Source organism: Anser anser (assembly GCF_964211835.1).
Source record: "Anser anser genome assembly, chromosome: 3".
Taxonomy (NCBI): domain Eukaryota; kingdom Metazoa; phylum Chordata; class Aves; order Anseriformes; family Anatidae; genus Anser; species Anser anser.
In genome coordinates this window covers 19,064,387-19,081,635 of record NC_139722.1, presented here as the reverse complement: position 1 = coordinate 19,081,635, position 17,249 = coordinate 19,064,387, and the positions used below count along the sequence as shown (strand labels likewise).

The window sequence follows — 17,249 nt, the reverse complement described above, 5'->3', positions numbered from 1 at the left end:
TCTAAAACATCTTTCTTCTGGCCTGTGGCTGTTCTTCCAGTGGAGAAAGAATTTATACAGGCTTGATTATTATTACGCAACTTTCTGATTTTTGATTGCAGATTAATTCAATTGCTGGCTCATTAATGCTATAATAACAGCTTCTGAAAGGTACTAATCTCTAATCAGAACTCAGGCATAACAATATAGTTGAAAATTATTTCAGTGAATCAAGTGAGATATTTTCTGTCTCAATTACCATTTTCTTTCACCACAGGGTAAATAATGGTACAAAGGCTTTTCCAGACACCTCCTTCATCTGATGATCTCTCTTTAAGAACCAATAGAAAGTTTCAACTGATAGGCTTCAGTAAACTATTCCTATAATATTTAGACATATGAAATTCTCACTGAAGCCAGTAGGTGAATTTATAATACTTTGGAATTGAAAGCAAAATTTAACACATTGAAATGACCACCCTCAGCATCTTCTAAAGTAGATTCATATCAAGCAATAAGTTGCTTGATGCAACTTACAATGTAGCTATAATGTTAAATTCTTGGGAAAAAATGTTCTGTCTATTGCAGTATAAATGCTGCCTGCATTTAACTGAGAGCAGAACATGGTTCCTTGTGCTTGAGTTTTTATAAGCACAGTCCAGAATTTAAACCCAATCAGTTTGATCATTATGGAAAATGGATATGCAGTTAGGAGACAAGGAAAGGATTCCAGGCAATACACTAAATATCATTCAGCATATAAATAATAGTAGTCTTCAAACAACAGTCAAAAGAGAGGGAGAGAACAAATAAAATCAGGTAATTTTATTATGGCATTGTCCTGTTCTTAGATGATAATTGTGGTCATTTGTCTTAAGCTGGAAATGACTACTTTATAGTGTGCAGGACTTCTGAAAATACTGTTTTTTTTTTTTTTTTTTTGGTTTTGTTTTTTTTATACAAGTCTCCTGCTTAACCAGTGGGTAAAATTAATCTGTGATGTGTTGTAAAGGAGTTTCATGGGCATCTGAGCACTCGTTGTGGAGTCAAAAGCCTATTCTACACTGTCCCTTGGAGCTGGAAAACAATATTCTTTCATACTTGCACTGAAAATACTAATTTTCATAGAATTCTAGAATATCCAAATTGGAAGGGACCAACAAGGATCATCGAGTCCAACTCCCATGTCCCCAGGGGATCACCCAAAAAATCAAACCGTATGTCTGAGAGCACTGTGCAGACACTTGAACTCTGTCAGGCTTGGTGCTACGACCACTTCCCTGGGAGCCTTTTCCAGTGCTCGAATTAGTGTGGGTAATCTAGCTATCTGGCTCCACCCCTTCTCATTTCTGGTAGCTGAGATGTTAACAGCTTGAACAAAATCCTTGCCATGTAGGTGTCACATATCATTTTGGTCTTCCTTCAACACTTCTTTCCACATCTTCCTGTGAGATCTTCCCCTTTCCTGGCAGATCTACTCTGGCATTGCTGTGAAGGAGATGGAAACTGGATTTGTCAGTAAGGGTAATAACAAATAACTAAACTGCTTTAGAATAATTGGTTAAGATAAAAAAAAAATATTTTCAAACATGGTAGTACCTCAGCCAGACCTTCATACGAAATATTATTATGTAATTTTCTGTTTTGACCATTCAGAAGCGATGCAGTGCTACTTCTTTAGTTTTATGATATGATGACTTATGATAGTCAACGGAATGCAATTTTTTAGTTGTATTTATGCTATTTTGAAACAGCATCTCTTCTAAAAATTGTAATCATTTTACAGAAAAATTAAACATAACATACAATGTTGTGTTTTCCAGACTTGCATTTTAAATATCATAAGGCTTATGAAGACTGCCAGGAATAAAGTGGTATTATGATTTTTTTTTTGAGATTTTTAAAATGATAACTATCACTGAAGAATTGACTGCTTTATATGTTTAAAAATTAATTCTGAGTAATGCAGTCCTTTTACCAGGTTTGACTTTTTCATTGTACATATTTGGCAGTATAATTTGTGACATGAAGTATGACTCTGATAGGCATTTTTATGCATCAGAAGGTTTACTGACTTCAAAAATAGTTGTGTAACTGTGTCACTGAAAACTGTATATCATTAAGGTATTGAAACAGCCCTCATCTTCAGCATAACACAATACCTTGCATGACGAGTAAGTGCTAGGACATCTATTTTATCCTGAAAAGTGAGGTAGCAACTAGGAGATATAAAACTGGTAAACAGGAAGTCTGTAGAAAATAAAAGTTTTGAGTCCACATCTTCAGAGCCAGATCAGCATTTTAACAAGGGCTTTTCCTTACCACTAATCAAATGCATCTAGTATCTCTTCCTAGAAACTACCTGGTCTTCCTAGCTGTATTTGTGTTCCTTTTTGGCTTACACCATGAGGCAGTGAATAGTGTTATCACAGAAAAAATGGTTTTTAGTTTATCTGCTTTTATCTGCTTTTTCTTCACTGATTGTAAAATAAACACATTTTTTCCCTTTGTGTAAGGACAAAATGTACAGGTCACCTTTTTTTTTTTTTTTTGTTTGTTTGTTTGTTTCACTAGTCTAAACTAACTAACTAACTAACTGCCCTTTTTAGAAGTTAGCTTTCACGAAAGGACTTTTGGTCCTTATCACCCTTTTCTGTCTTAACCTGGATAAAATAAGAAGCCCATCATAAGTAACATTCAAAACCTGTGGCAAATGGCAAGAAACAGAAAGCCTCCTCAGCATGAACCTGAGCTGAGCTCCTTTGTGCCAGGAAAACACTTCAAAATCTGCTTAAAAAAAAAAAAAAAATAGAGAGAGAGAGAAGGAAAAAGAGAAACACTAAGTAGGAGAAAGAAATGATTAGTGCAAAAAATAAATGTCCCATATTTAGAATCATAAAGCCGTAGAATAACCCAAGTTGGAAGGGACCCACAAGGATCATTGAGCCAACTCCTTGCTCCACACAGGACCACCCAAGAATCAGATCATGTGTCCAGTTGTGCTTCTTGAACTCCAGCAGGCTTGGTGCTGTGACCACTGCCCTGGGGAGCCTGTCCCAGTGCCCAGCCACTTCGGTGCAGAACCTTTCCCTAACACCCAGCCTGACCCTCCCCTGTCCCAGCTCCATGCCATTCCCTTGGGTCCTGTCGCTGTCCCCAGAGAGCAGAGCTCAGTGCCTGCCCCTCCGCTCCCCTCGTGAGGGAGCTACAGGCCACCATGAGACCTCCCCTCAGCCTGCTCTTCGCTGGGCTGAGCAACCCAAGTGGCCTCAGCCATTCCTCGTATGTCTTGTCCTCTAGACCATCTTCATAGCCTTCCTTTGGACACTTTCTAAGGTGCCTTACTGATTTTATATGATTCTTATTTTTTGTTAGCTAGGAAGCAGACTGTAGTATCTGCCTCTGCACTGTGGTCTTTCCTTCTTGAGGTTACTCAGCAACACTTAAAATTTAACTTCCGGAGGTTTTACCTTTCACCTTTGTAAATTTCACTGTGGCAAAACCCATGCAAGCCTAGGAACAAGTCTAACATGCACAACCTCAAATGACTGAGTTACATGAATGATACTTCACACCACAATGTCTCATTTACAAAGGCTGGAGTGATTTTTATTTTCCTTATTTTTCCTTTCCCTGTGCTCCTTTTTCCACCCTTACTGCCTGAGGGCAGGCCAGGCCATGTGGGGTGGCTGGGCAGAGCCGGTGGGCTGGGCACCCTCGTGGTGGCCGTCATGGTGCTGACCCAATTTCACGGTGACCTCTGCTACCTGGGCAAGGAGCTGGCAACCAGCTATGCCTGCTTTAGAGGTCCTGATGGCACAGCTCAGTGAGGCGGTAGTGGTGCCCTTCTGGGTGAGGGTGACCAAGGCCACCATGTCCACAACCTTGGGCAACATCTACTGGGGTGGCAAATACATGGCTGCCAAGCTGGGGAATTTAAAAAAAAATGGAGAAATTAGGAAACTGTTGCCAGATGGACAGCAGTTCCAGCTGCCAAGTGGAGGCCAGAGGATGGCATGGTCCCTGGCTCACCAGGTTGTTGAGGGCCCTCCCTGGTTCTTGGAGGGGAAGGAGGGAAAGCTTTTAGAAAACATGCCAGTGTCTGTGCTTTCCAGGCTTTTATCCCCAGCCTAAAGAGTTTTCTCCTCAGCCCATGTGGCCCACTGCAGCCTCAGCAAAATACTTCCCTCACCTCTCCTCATTTTACTTTTTTTTTTTTTTTTTTCACAGAAGGTGCCTGGAGAATGCTTCCCAACAGCGTCTTACCTCCGAGCACTCTGGCACCAAAACATCTTTGGAGGAGATGCAAAACCAGCCTGTCTGATATTCCATGCCCACACTGAAAGAAAAAGGAAAAAGTGGAGAAGCGTAAGAGGTGACAGACACTGTGACTCGCAGCTATGCTGGCCGTGGTTACAGCTGTTTGCGTCTGTATTGTCTTTTCACATGGCAGTGCCCGCTTGTGGAGATGATGGCTGTAAACCAAGTGTGAGCCTGCAGCCTTGGCAGCAGGTAATGTCTCTTATTCTGCTAAATGCAAGAATCATTTCTGGTCACAGGGTGGTTTAACCCATGTAGTAATAAACTGCCTTAGCATAACCAAGGTTTTATCTCTGTGAGTTACCCTGTGTCAGTCAAAATGTGCTTGAAAATGCAAAAGGGAAGAGAAAAGGTGGTATAAAAATACACTTACTTTATACCACATTTTACACTTTATTGAAAAAGCAAGTGGATTATTGAAGACAACACTTGGCTTTATTCAGCAAAGTTGCTCCTCTGAGAAATACTGCTATTCAAAGTTTTTTCTTACACTGTAATTAATTTATCACTTTGTAAAGCTTTTGAGTGCTGATTTTAAAATTGTGTGCTTTCATATACGATGATATAACAAAGTTTAGCTCTCCCTGCTCTGAGAAGGCAGCTTTGTACATTGAGGCTGTCAATAGCAGTCAAAGTAAGTTTTGCTTTTTTACCAGTGAGAGTGATGGTACTCACAGTAGACAGTAAATTATAGCAAGAGAGATCGTTGAGCTTTTAGGATGTTATGTGCTTCATTCTGAAATTCTGTGAAAATGATTATTTTCCCAGATGAATAAACAAATACACTCTTTTATACTTTTCAAGAGTGAAGGTAGTTAAAAACAGTAAGATTTATTCAGCTCTACTTTGCTCTAAAAAGCCCTGAGTACAGTAGAATAGTCAAGAGCATTGTCAGCCTCATGTATCCACTGCTGTTACTGCCCTCTGGGGAAAATGGAGCAACTAAACATCCTCTCCTCTCCTCCTCTCCTCTCCTCTCCTCTCCTCTCCTCTCCTCTCCTCTCCTCTCCTCTCCTCTCCTCTCCTCTCCTCTCCTCTCCTCTCCTCTCCTCTCCTCTCCTCTCCTCTCCTCTCCTCTCCTCTCCTCTCCTCTCCTCTCCTCTCCTCTCCTCTCCTCTCCTCTCCTCTCCTCTCCTCTCCTCTCCTCTCCTCTCCTCTCCTCTCCTCTCCTCTCCTCTCCTCTCCTCTCCTCTCCTCTCCTCTCCTCTCCTCTCCTCTCCTCTCCTCTCCTCTCCTCTCCTCTCCTCTCCTCTCCTCTCCTCTCCTCTCCTCTCCTCTCCTCTCCTCTCCTCTCCTCTCCTCTCCTCTCCTCTCCTCTCCTCTCCTCTCCTCTCCTCTCCTCTCCTCTCCTCTCCTCTCCTCTCCTCTCCTCTCCTCTCCTCTCCTCTCCTCTCCTCTCCTCTCCTCTCCCCTCCCCTCCCCTCCCCTCCCCTCCCCTCCCCTCCCCTCCCCTCCCCTCCCCTCCCCTCCCCTCCCCTCCCCTCCCCTCCCCTCCCCTCCCCTCCCCTCCCCTCCCCTCCCCTCCCCTCCCCTCCCCTCTCCCTCTCCTCCATTTTTTTCTCTATCTCCTAATAATCCATGTCTTTTTTTGTAAAGTAATGTAGTTTTTGATGTTTCTAGTGGATCTGAAAGTTGCAAAATTTTCACCTGTAATTAAGTTCTATTAATGAAACCATCACTTCCCATTGAAATTAAGGAATTCTCTGAATGAACAAGATTAGCTAATTGGCAGATCTCAATTTGAACAAACTTAGTTTAACTGGTTTAACTGACCAGCACGAGCAGTTGCTTAACTGTGTTGTAGCACTGAAGATTGCAGAAATTTTGCTCATATTTCACTGAAAATGAAGATGTAAGAGAAAAAGTATGCTGCTGCTTTTTTTTTTTTTTTGGCCTAGGGAGAATTTGTTGATGCCTGAACTGTGGGTTTAAAAACATCACAGAATGACACAATGCTTGAGGTTGGAAGAAACCTCTGGCGGTCATCTGATCCAACCCGCTTGCTCAAGCAGGGCCACCTAGAGCAGAAAAATGCATGTCAGTGGCACATACATAATGGTGCCTGTCTGCTGCGATATCTTTGGTACCTACATGTATCACACTGTTTAAACAGACAAAAATTTGGATTTTAATCGAGCACTTACAGAAATCTGTACTGGAGTTGTGAAGTGAATCCAGCCACAAATGTCCCTCTGAAAATACCTACATATTGTGTCACAGAATGATACAACACAACACTGTATCAGATCAGACATCACAAAAATTACTTGTAGAACATAACTTAAAATGCATTGATTCTGGACAAGGAAGTTAGTCATTAGTCTTGTGTCTCCCTCTCCTTTTTTATTTTTTATCTTTTTGTAGTATTTGTGCTGTTATATACGGTTGGTATCTCTTACTGGCTATCTACTGGGAATTTCTAGCCAAAGAGTGTGGTGTTTGAGTAGGTCTTTAAAAGTCTTAAATCCTCCAGACATGGGGAGCATTACACCTGACAGGGCTTTGGATGCTGCTGTGGTGTCAGTGCATAATGTTTGGTTTCCAGTTGTGGTAAGTTGAAGTGATGGAACTAGTGTCCTTTTTTGGTGGTCTCTTAATTCCTGGTTAAAGATTTCACAGTGAAGCCAAAGTATTTTTGAAATTGTCTGTTCCCTTTTGAAAGAAATGAAAAGTTTTGTCTACTATATCTCTTTTTCCTCTAGTTACATTGAAATTGGAGTTAAAAAGCCTCTGGGGAAAAGGCAAGAAATAACGGTAAGTGTTTAATTATGAATACTGCCTGTTTAAATTACTATGAAAAAATACCCATTCATTACTTTATGATTATATAATTTATGTTTAACAGTTAACATTTGCTATTTCTGGGAAGAATATGATACGGTATTATCAATTTACCTAAGATTTATTGTGTAAAAATTTGGATAGGAACGTATGTTACTCTTGAAGTATCTCTTTTCTTTGACCATATTGTATAACTAATCATCACTCAACTGAAGCTAAGTGATTTTCTATATTTTTAGGAATTAAAACTTACTATTGCCCTTTTTTTTTTTTTTTCTTCACTGTGCAAGTGGTATTTCAGACATTATAACCTACAGACAATATTTAGTGATTAATCAGAGTCAGGGAATTGTTCAGTTTGGAGGGGACCTCTGGAGGTCATCGAGCCAAAACTTGTACTCACACTTGGGCCAACTAGAGCAGGTTGCTCAGCAACATATCCAGACATGTTCTGAATATCTCCAAGGATGGAGACTATACCATGTGTCTGGGCAACCACTCCAGTATTTGATCAACCTCTCTGAAAAAAGTTTTCTCTTACATTTAAGTGGAATTTCCTGTCTTTTAATGTGTGCCCGTTGTCCTGTGGCTAGATCTCACTGAGAAGAGCCTCTTTCTTTTTTCATTACTCCCTGCATCAGGAATTTATACACATTGATAAGATCCCAAAAGAGCCTTCTGTTCTCTGCACCGAACAGTTCTCTTGGCTTCTTGTTTGACACATTCGCTTCAATGCCTTCATTATCTTCATAACCCTTTGCTGGATTCACTCTGGAAAGTCCATGTCTCTTTTGAAAAGGGGCACACTGAACTCTCAGAGCACTCAGATGAGGTGTCACCAGTGCTGATTAGGGGGGGGAATAATCATCCCTCTCAATCGGCTGGCAGTGTTTGTAGGATTAAGGATGAATATTAGAAAGTGAAAGAGAAATGAATGAAAAAATGTAGCATATAAAAATAAAAGGCAAGAATTAGCATTAAGTAAAAATAATAATTTTGGTTTCAAAAGTAGTCACAGAAGTAATGGATAGCTGGGGTGTAAAACATTTTATGGAAAATTTAAATGATAAATTATTAGTAGTGAGTTGCGTTGTTTGTTGGGTGTTTGAATATTCCAGATCTTAGAAACGTAATGCTAGGCCTGGAAAGGACCTCAAGAGCTCATTTAGTTTCCTTTTCACCTACAGATCAAGGAAGAATCAATTATACAAAGACCAGTTTGTGTGTTTGGAGATGGACTATGTCTATACTGGTCGTGGTCCACACCTGAAACTTTGGCTGTTGTTGAGAGAATTTCCTGACCTTTTCCGGCTGTGTCCAAGGATGAGCATGGCTAGGCTTACCACTTATTTGGATGATTCATGCACTGTAATCACCTCTCATCGCTGATGGTTTTCATCTCTCAGCTGAAACTGATGCCAGCTAAGTAAGGCTTTCCCATTTTTCTGCTGCACTGTGAAGTCAAAGAGGCTGACCTAGACCACACAGGTGGTCTTTCATTTGAAATCAGAATGTAAATACCATAGATCATAAGCCTAATTCTAGGAAGTACTCACAGAGAGTACATATAGCCCATTTTTGTAACCGCCTATTTTGCAGGTAGAATGGGTTTTAATTGTATATTTTGACAGGGAGTTTTTGAGGCCAGTATTGATACAGATAAAGCAATATTAAACCGCATATCCTTTCTTAGTCATCTCTGGCAACTTGACCTGCAACATGTACATTTGCTTTGACACTTTTCTGCTGTATTTATCATTATGACAGCAATTCGTTGTCTGAGACATAACAGAAAAAATGATGTGTCCTACTGAAGTCCGATTTAAATCTTCCAAATAAGCTTTAAGTAGCTCAAAAGGCTTTTGCTGAAATCTCAGCAAACCGAATGATTGGCTATTTTGAGTGCAAAAAGCCCTGACCACAGGGTATGCATGTGCAGATTAGGTCTGTTTCATATATGCAATGAGTCCAAACTGCACTTTGTCCAGTTTAGTCCTTATGCAGAGGAAAAAGAGTCAAAACCATTGCATATATGTACTGACTCACTGAACGCTCATTTTGAGTCCAGTCACACCACATATGCTGTATAGCTTGGGTAATGCTGTGTAGATTGCATAACATATAGAGTTCCTTTGGGCATGCTCAGCCAGTCAGACCTTGTGATTATCTTTCTGCACAGGATTTTTGCCTTATCTCATATGTCAATGAAGGCAAATAGGACTGAATTCACAACAGTTAAGTGGGAAAGGCCTTAGGTAAATTTTGAATTATAAGTATTTTTGAATTGGATCTCAATTTGAAATAGAGATTTGCTATATATATATTTTTTTCTGCCTCTGCCATTGCTTTCAGAGTTAAATATAGTGAAAATGAACTAGGCTAGGCTGCCAGCTTCACTGAATTTGCACCATTCTTACTAAAAATAAATGTAAAAAAACCCCAAACAATAGTTAATCCCAAGCAATTATTATTTAAGAAGTATATATTTTTTTAAATTTTGATCTATCATATTAGTATATATTTATTATGAATTATTTAAATCCATGTCTGTAAGATGCTACAGTAAAGCATATTTAAATCCACATTTTAATCACTGTCAATAAAAAACTACCAATAAATTTATATTCTTAGATCTACACTATCAAAGCTATTTTAATGAAACAAACATTGAGTTTAATTTGAAGAGCAGTTTCTCTCTGTATATCTGTTTGTGACTTACCTTATAATATTGTTTTGGCAGTAGCGAGAATTACAAAATATCACTCTGGAAGTGCCACTTTTATTATATTTTATGACTTTCTCTCAACCAAATAATATTTAAAGCCAAATTCTGTATGTTCATGTATATAAACTGAAAGGCAGAGATCTGATCTAGGTGGTTATAGAGGGGATGACAAGTATCTGGGAGCACCAGTTCTTAGTCTGGGATGGTAATAATAAACCTAGCTGTTTATTATTCTCCCCTTTTAGTAACTTCTCTTCCATTGAAAGTACACCAGGGACATGGGCAGAAAGATCTTTAGGCAACAGCTAGACTACGTAGTGCAAGATTATGCTTCTCTCTGGCTGCATCTTTATCAATATATTAAACAGTCTCCTAAAATAGGTTTGGGTACTGGAACCCAATTATCTGTACTGTTAAATTGTTGCATGCTTTTGATCTGGGTCAACTCCCACTTCCCAGTGACGGTCTGGAAGTTAGGATGCAGTAGGGACCATTCTCATTAGGCATGAACCCTGTTTTTGAGACTATGTAAGGTTAATATGATGGAGTAGACCGATGTTGCTACATGGTTATGTGGCTGGGGAATAGATGTTGTCACTGGTTTGTTCACTAATGTAAAGGTGAAGGACTGGGTGTAGATGCTTGTGTCAGGGCATTGTGATACGTTGCCCTGCAATATTTGATCAGTATAAGAGGCTTGTTGTGCTCCACAAATACTCTTTAAAGCCAGAAAAGCAGTAGGTATAATGGAAATTAAAAGACTAAGATAAACAATTATAATTGTAGCATAGTCAACAGTAATTAATATATACTCTGCCTAAAACTGTACTGGCACTCAGTTGCCACCTTCAGACTAGTATGGACAGGACTAGTACGGACAGTCCTGAGCACTAGCACATGATAGCACAGAATTTCTAATTTGTAAGTGTAGTTTCCAATGATTTTTTCCTCCCCCAAATACTGGCTGGCACTCTCTCAAACAATGTCCTTGTTTTGGGGTCAGCATTTCCTATGGGAGTATAGAATATCCTGTGCAGTTTAGGTATGGATATGAGATGTTCTGTGCTTTGTGGCCTCAGGTCTGTGGAATTTTTTTAGCTCGTTGGTGTAGATATACTTAGTGAGGCTGACTTAAGGCTAAATATTACATGGAAGTTGAAGGAGAGATTGTGTATTTTTATGTCTAAGCAACTCCTTACCTTATACATTTGCTGGTAGAATACCATCGCTAAAGACTTCTGTCTTGCGATTCTTTGCACCTTTCTATTTTCCATAATAAGTGCAGGTTTTGCATCTAAGAACAGGTTTTATGCCAGAGAAAAGATTTATCCTTTCCTACTTCTACCTTCAACACTAGCAGTGAATCTTTGCTCCTACTGTGTCCTCGTCACTGAACATATGTTACTCAAAGGAAGAAGGTGGTGGAAAAGAATGAATGTGACAGCCCGGGAGGGCAGGGAATCCATTGTGTGCAGCTCCAGAATCAAGTGTTTCCCTAGTTTGTGACAGAACGGGTATGAAACTGATTAAGGTAATGACAATTATGGTGGTCTTCGGTCTGACAAAATTCTGTTAATTGCTGGCTTTGTATCCATTGAAATAACACATTAAACTTACAGAAAAATCTGCAATCACTATATCGTGAATGATAACAGGGTTTTGTATAGCATAAACTAAAATAAAATGTTGCCAGCAATGTCTGTTTTTCAGTAAATGGGGAAAGAAGGTTTTTAAGTCACTGGCCTACTTACTATAAATATTTAGCAGTTTATTCTTGTTTGGACCCCTATGTGGGAAATCTGTTTTGAGACCAAGTCTTGATTTTTCACTTCTTGGCTTAGCAAGTGTTGGAAATGTTGTGGTGGCAGCTTGTTTTCTCAGGGGAAAGAACTTGTCAGGCCATTTGACAGCAACTTCTCTGGTTGATTAAATTGTGTCAGTTGCTTCAGAACAGAATAGTCTTTTGCACAAATGGTGAGTGAACATGATGCAGGTTCCCAAGGACAGAAGACACGAAACAGTGAAAATCTTGGGATTCCTCAAATATGTCAGATTTTCCAAAATACTGATAAGTAACATATTGCACTAAACAAAGATAGTATTTGAAACCAGGACAAATGTTTATATTTAGGGAATATTTGTGAGAATAAAATATTTTAATCATCTTGCATCTACTAATGATGTATGATTTATTTTTTCTGCAGATGAAACCAATAATTCAGAGTGCTATCTGTGTGCCTTCCAGATGGCAATTTATGTATAATAAACCACATAATATCAAGTAAGTAAGTATGTTATAAATCAGACACTTACTTTTGGTTTTAAGTTTTCTACTCTAACAATATATATAAACTCCCAAATGTGTATGTTCAATTAAAAACTGAAAGTACTGAATCTCTGGTTAATCAAGTGTAATTTGTAATGGTCAGATTCTGTCTTGATTTACATACTTCATAAATCCTACAAACTTAAACTAAATTTATATGATATAACAGTAGGCCATTTTTTCCCAAAATACTCTTAAGAAAAAAAAATAATAATATGAGAATGCCAATAGATTGCAGTGTACAATTGTTTTATGCTGGTGAAATACGAAGAAAAAATATTGAATAATATTCAAGAATATTTTGTGATACACACACATATAGATAATATGGCAAAATGACACATAATCCAAGGGTTATTTTGAATAAGAATCTCAGAAATATGCAGCGTTACAAAGATTTCTAAAACAGTAGAGTGTAACAAGTGGAAGATAGGAGCAAATAATTTTCTGAACTGCTAATGAAGCTGGTTTTCCTATAGATTTCTGATCCATAGAATTTATCAGAATAATAAATCAGAAAGATAACTGCATTTGTCTTCTGTGTGCCTTAGGTCACTGTCCCTGGGCAGATGAGAGGGTGTAGCTATGGCTGCAGTTCTTCCCAACAAGTTCCATTATTCAAATAATGTGTATATCATTTCAAAAAAATGTCACCTTCTTTGGAGTTGTGATACTTCCCACACAGCAAGACCATAGCAGTTCAACTGTACAAGTATGGGGAGAAAAGGGTTGGATGTGGAGCATAAAAGATAATAGTAGTTTTTTTCTCCATGCTGCATGTTAAGATTTATTTAATGGAGTAGCTGTTATTTAAAATGATGAACATTCAGGGTGGTATAACTAGAGAAAGGGCTACTACTGATGAAAAGGCTACTAAATGTTTATAATAGTGATTATCTAAGTTATAATTTTATTTCAACTTATCACCTAATAATTCAAGCTATTATTGTGTCAGTGTGTACATGCAGGTACTTCTAACGAGTTGCAAAGCCAGTGAGACCAAAAGTCTCTGCAGATTGTGCCATCTTTCTTAAATTAAACTGCTCTTATTAAATCTTTTCTCTTATTTCCACCTAATAACTTGTCTATTACAGCAGAAGCTCAGGAAAAAACAATCGTGTCCCCATCATTAACTGAAATCAGTAGACTTGGATTCTGACACGTGGAACTGTAGAATTAGATCTGCATTTGAAGACAACACTGACTGGTGTGTATTCTCTTTGTATGTGAGTAGATTGTTAACCCCAAATCTCCTTATGATCTTATCTGGAATTGTATTGTAGAGATCTTTGAAATAATCATGATAAGTCTTGTGGAAGGATTTGCAGGTTAAAGCCAATAATCTTTAAATTGCGCTCTGAAATAAATACAAAGCTAAGGTTATTCTCAGAGTGCAGATATGATGTAGGAAATGGTACCTTCAGGCTAAGGCTGAAATACTTAGTTTTTCTGTAATGAAGCAGTCACACATGATTTCAATGTCAAAATAAAGAGTTAAAGTTTAAATATGTAAATTGAAGAGTATCTCTGACATATGATTTGAATTGCTCCTTCAAGGACAGGAAGTGTGTTTATTTGATTGAATAATTCTTGAACACTATATCTTCTATTGGCAAATTGAGATAATGGAATTTAGAGATGAAGAAGATTCTTTAGGTCATGTAGTTCATTCCCATGGCTGCCATACCTTATACTATATGATATATTTTCCTCGTCTAGACTGGATTTATATGTTTCTAGGGATGAAGTTTCTAAATCATACCTCAGAGAATCATTCTGCAGTTTTGTTTTTTTGTATGTTAGCAAGATCTTTAGATAACTATTGCTTCTTTCTGTTATGCTTACCATAAAAAAGTCAACTTTTATAGTATATTTGAGAAAATAACTGCTAAAAATAAAGTCGTTTTATTTTTTTTTCCCCCTGCAAACAATGCTTTCAATACATGATCCTCTAGCATTACAATATTATAATAAAAGTTCCACTAGATGGCCCCAAACTTCTTCTGAATGCAATCTTTATTACTTCAAGATGTTTTAAAGTGGCATGCAGACATAAATATTTGCTCTTGGCTGAAACTTGACACACTCTGCTAGGACTTGCTCCTGGCTTTTTTTTTCTTTTCTTTTTTTTTTTTTCCTTAAAAGAAATTGAATGCAAGTTCCTAAAAAGCATTTTGTTTGCCACAGTATTCTTACCTATATCAAGAGTTGCATTATGCTACTTACAAGTTAAACTGGTGATTGAAATGTAAAATGTGTTCACTTGGTCTTGAAACAACCAAATATATTATTGTTGGTTAAAAAAACATGGAGAGAAGAAAGTTGTTCCATACTGAGCATTTAAATCTTAACTGAATAAAGTATTACTAAATTAATAATTGTTAATTAATTTTCATTCTGTCCAAATTATGTTCGATCCCTTATGTTACTTAGAAGTATCTTCAGATTTCTGTTTGATATGTATGGATGATTTATTAAAAGTTATTTTGTTTTTGTGGAAGAAGGTATGGAAGATACTTTCTAAAGCATTTTATTGCAGGTTTGCACCACTGTCAGTGTGGAATGGGTGATTTAAGCCTAGATTGCAAAACCACTGTTAAAACAGTATTTTTTGCAGCTGTAAATTTGTCAGTGTTGGCTTTTGTGCAATTCCATTTTTTTTTTCCCTATCATAAGGCAAGCTAACCTGCTTGCAAAATGCTGGACTCATAGTAGAAAATCAGTTCCTTTTTACATACTTTGTTACTAGTTGGATCAGCTGCTTAGTGTCATCATTGTTATGGGTGAGAGACTGGATATAAGACTGAACTTTTGATGACAATTATAAATATTACAATGTAGCCGAAAATGTTTACAGGTAATAGATAAGTTTGTTGTGTCACTTATAGTAATGGCAAAATTGAAATGGATATTAGGAAATTATTTATTGGTAAGAATATAGTAGGTGAAACTGCAAGGAATTTTCATTTGAAATGCAAGATAAAAAAGTGACGAAATTTAATGAGTGAAAATTGATGATATATGAGTGAAAACTCAATATTAAGGTTGGTGTCATTAGTGATGTAGGAAAGCAAATAATTCTAAAGTTTGACCGGTTTATGAGCTATGGAGAATCTTCAGAAAGTATAGAAGTAACCTATATTTGTGGAGTTATGGAAAGATGTGAGGAAAGTTGTTTTTTCAAAGAAAAAAGTGGTGTAATGCTATAGGCTGAGGACAGTGACCTTAAACACTTTTTTTTTTTAATGGGAAAATATTATTGTTAGAAGGAAAGAAGAGAAAATAATGAAAAGATAAAAAGTGGAAAATAATGCATGGGTTTAGAGGATATAATGATAAGGACAGGGAAATCACTGAGTACCATCATGGGCAAACCAGGCTAAGCATAAGTTAGATTAATATAATTTATTACCATGTAGCAGACTAGAGCAGTGAGAACTAAAAGCAAACTAAAAGCACCTTCCCCCTACTCACTCTCCTCTACCTCCTCCTCTTGAGTGGCACAAGGGAGCAAGGAATGGCCACTGTGGTCAGTCCATAACACTTTATCATCCATCAGGAGCAAACTCCTTCTGCACTGACCTTTGGGTCTGCAGGGCTGGTTCTCACTCCTCACTCTCCCAGCTGCTGTGGCAGCAGGTTTTTTCTTTCTTTCTCAGATATGCTCTCCCAGAGGGCCACCCAGTATCGTTCCCTCGCTCAGCTCTGGCCAGCAGCGGGTCCCTTTTGGAGCTGGCTGGAGCTGTCTCTGATCTGACATGGGGCAGCTGCTGGGCTCTGCTCACAGAGGCCACCCCTGCAGCCCCTCGCTTCCACCAAAACCCAATATACACCAGTGTCCTGATTTTGGCTAGGATAGAGTTAATTTTCCTCCTAGTAGCTGATATGGTGCTGTGTTTAGGATTTAGGGTGAGAATAATGTTGGTATCACACTGATGTTTTAATTGTTGCAGAGCAGTGCTTCCACTAAGCCGAGGACTTTTCAGCTTCTCGCTCTGTCCTGCCAGCGGGCAGGCTGGGGGTGCAGCAGGAGCTGGGAGGGGACAGACCCAGGACTGCTGGCCCAGGGTGGCCACAGGGGTATTCCATACCATCTGACGTCATGCTAAACAGTTAATATGGGGGGCTGGCCAGGGTGGTGGGGACCGTCTGCCTGGGGATAGGCTGGGCATCGGTCAGTGGGTGGTGAGCAATTGCATTGTGCATCACTTGCTTTCTACATATTTTAATATTATCATTATTATTATTACTATTTCTCATTCTTTTCTGTTCTGTTAAACTGCCTTTATCTCAAACCACAAGCCTTTACTTTTTTTCCTCCAATTCTCTCCCCATCCCACTTGGGGGAGGGGGATGGGGGGGGAAGAGAAAATGGCTGTGTGGTGCTGAGCTGCCTGCTGGGTTAAACCACAATAACCAGGCAGGTTCTGAATACCTCCAGGGATGGAGACTCCACAATGAGACTGGGCAACCAGTTCCAGTCTTTGATCAACCTCTCGGAAAAAAATCTTTTTCTTGCTTAAGTGGAATTTCCTGTTTTTCAGTGTGTGTTCATTTTCCTGTGGCTGGATACCACTGTGAAGAGCCTATATCTGTTTTCTGTTCTTCCTGCAACAGGAATTGATACACATTGATAAAATCCCCCTGAGCCTTCTCTTCTCTGCACTGAACACCTCTCTCGGCTTCCCCCTGGTTCTCTTCACATGAGCTCCAGTGTCTTCAGCGTCTTTGCTGGACATGCTTCAGTATGTCTGGGGAGCCCAGACCTTGACAGAGCACTCAAATGTGGTGTCACCAGTGCTGAGTTGGAAGGATCATGTTAATTTTTATAACCTAGTAAATATACTGTATCTTTTTTTTTGAATCACAGATATATGAAACATTAACAAACCACAGAAGCTTATACTACATTATCTTCTATTATCTATCTATATTTCACTATTAGATCTTTTAGCTTCAGTAGCTGTTGTGGGGATGCATTTCTTCTCCTTTACATGTCACACATAGTGTAAAAGAGAAGAATATGCACCTCATTTCCCTTTTTTTATTCTCAGCCTATATGTTTTCCATTATTTCTTCGTTCCTCCATTGGCTTTTTTTTTTTTTTTTTTTTTTTCC

General features: G+C 38.6%; 1 long non-coding RNA gene across 1 annotated transcript in view; it reads left to right on the top strand.

Annotated features, from left to right (window-relative positions):
• Positions 1-1,408: 1,408 nt before the first annotated feature.
• The window catches only part of LOC310896786, a 40,523-nt gene continuing 24,682 nt past the window's right edge, over positions 1,409-17,249 (top strand). The window contains exons 1-6 of the long non-coding RNA XR_014581841.1: positions 1,409-4,491; positions 7,002-7,053; positions 8,268-8,506; positions 11,163-11,336; positions 12,010-12,086; positions 13,226-13,338. This is a non-coding gene — a long non-coding RNA (uncharacterized lncRNA). The remainder of the gene's footprint in view (positions 4,492-7,001; positions 7,054-8,267; positions 8,507-11,162; positions 11,337-12,009; positions 12,087-13,225; positions 13,339-17,249) is intronic.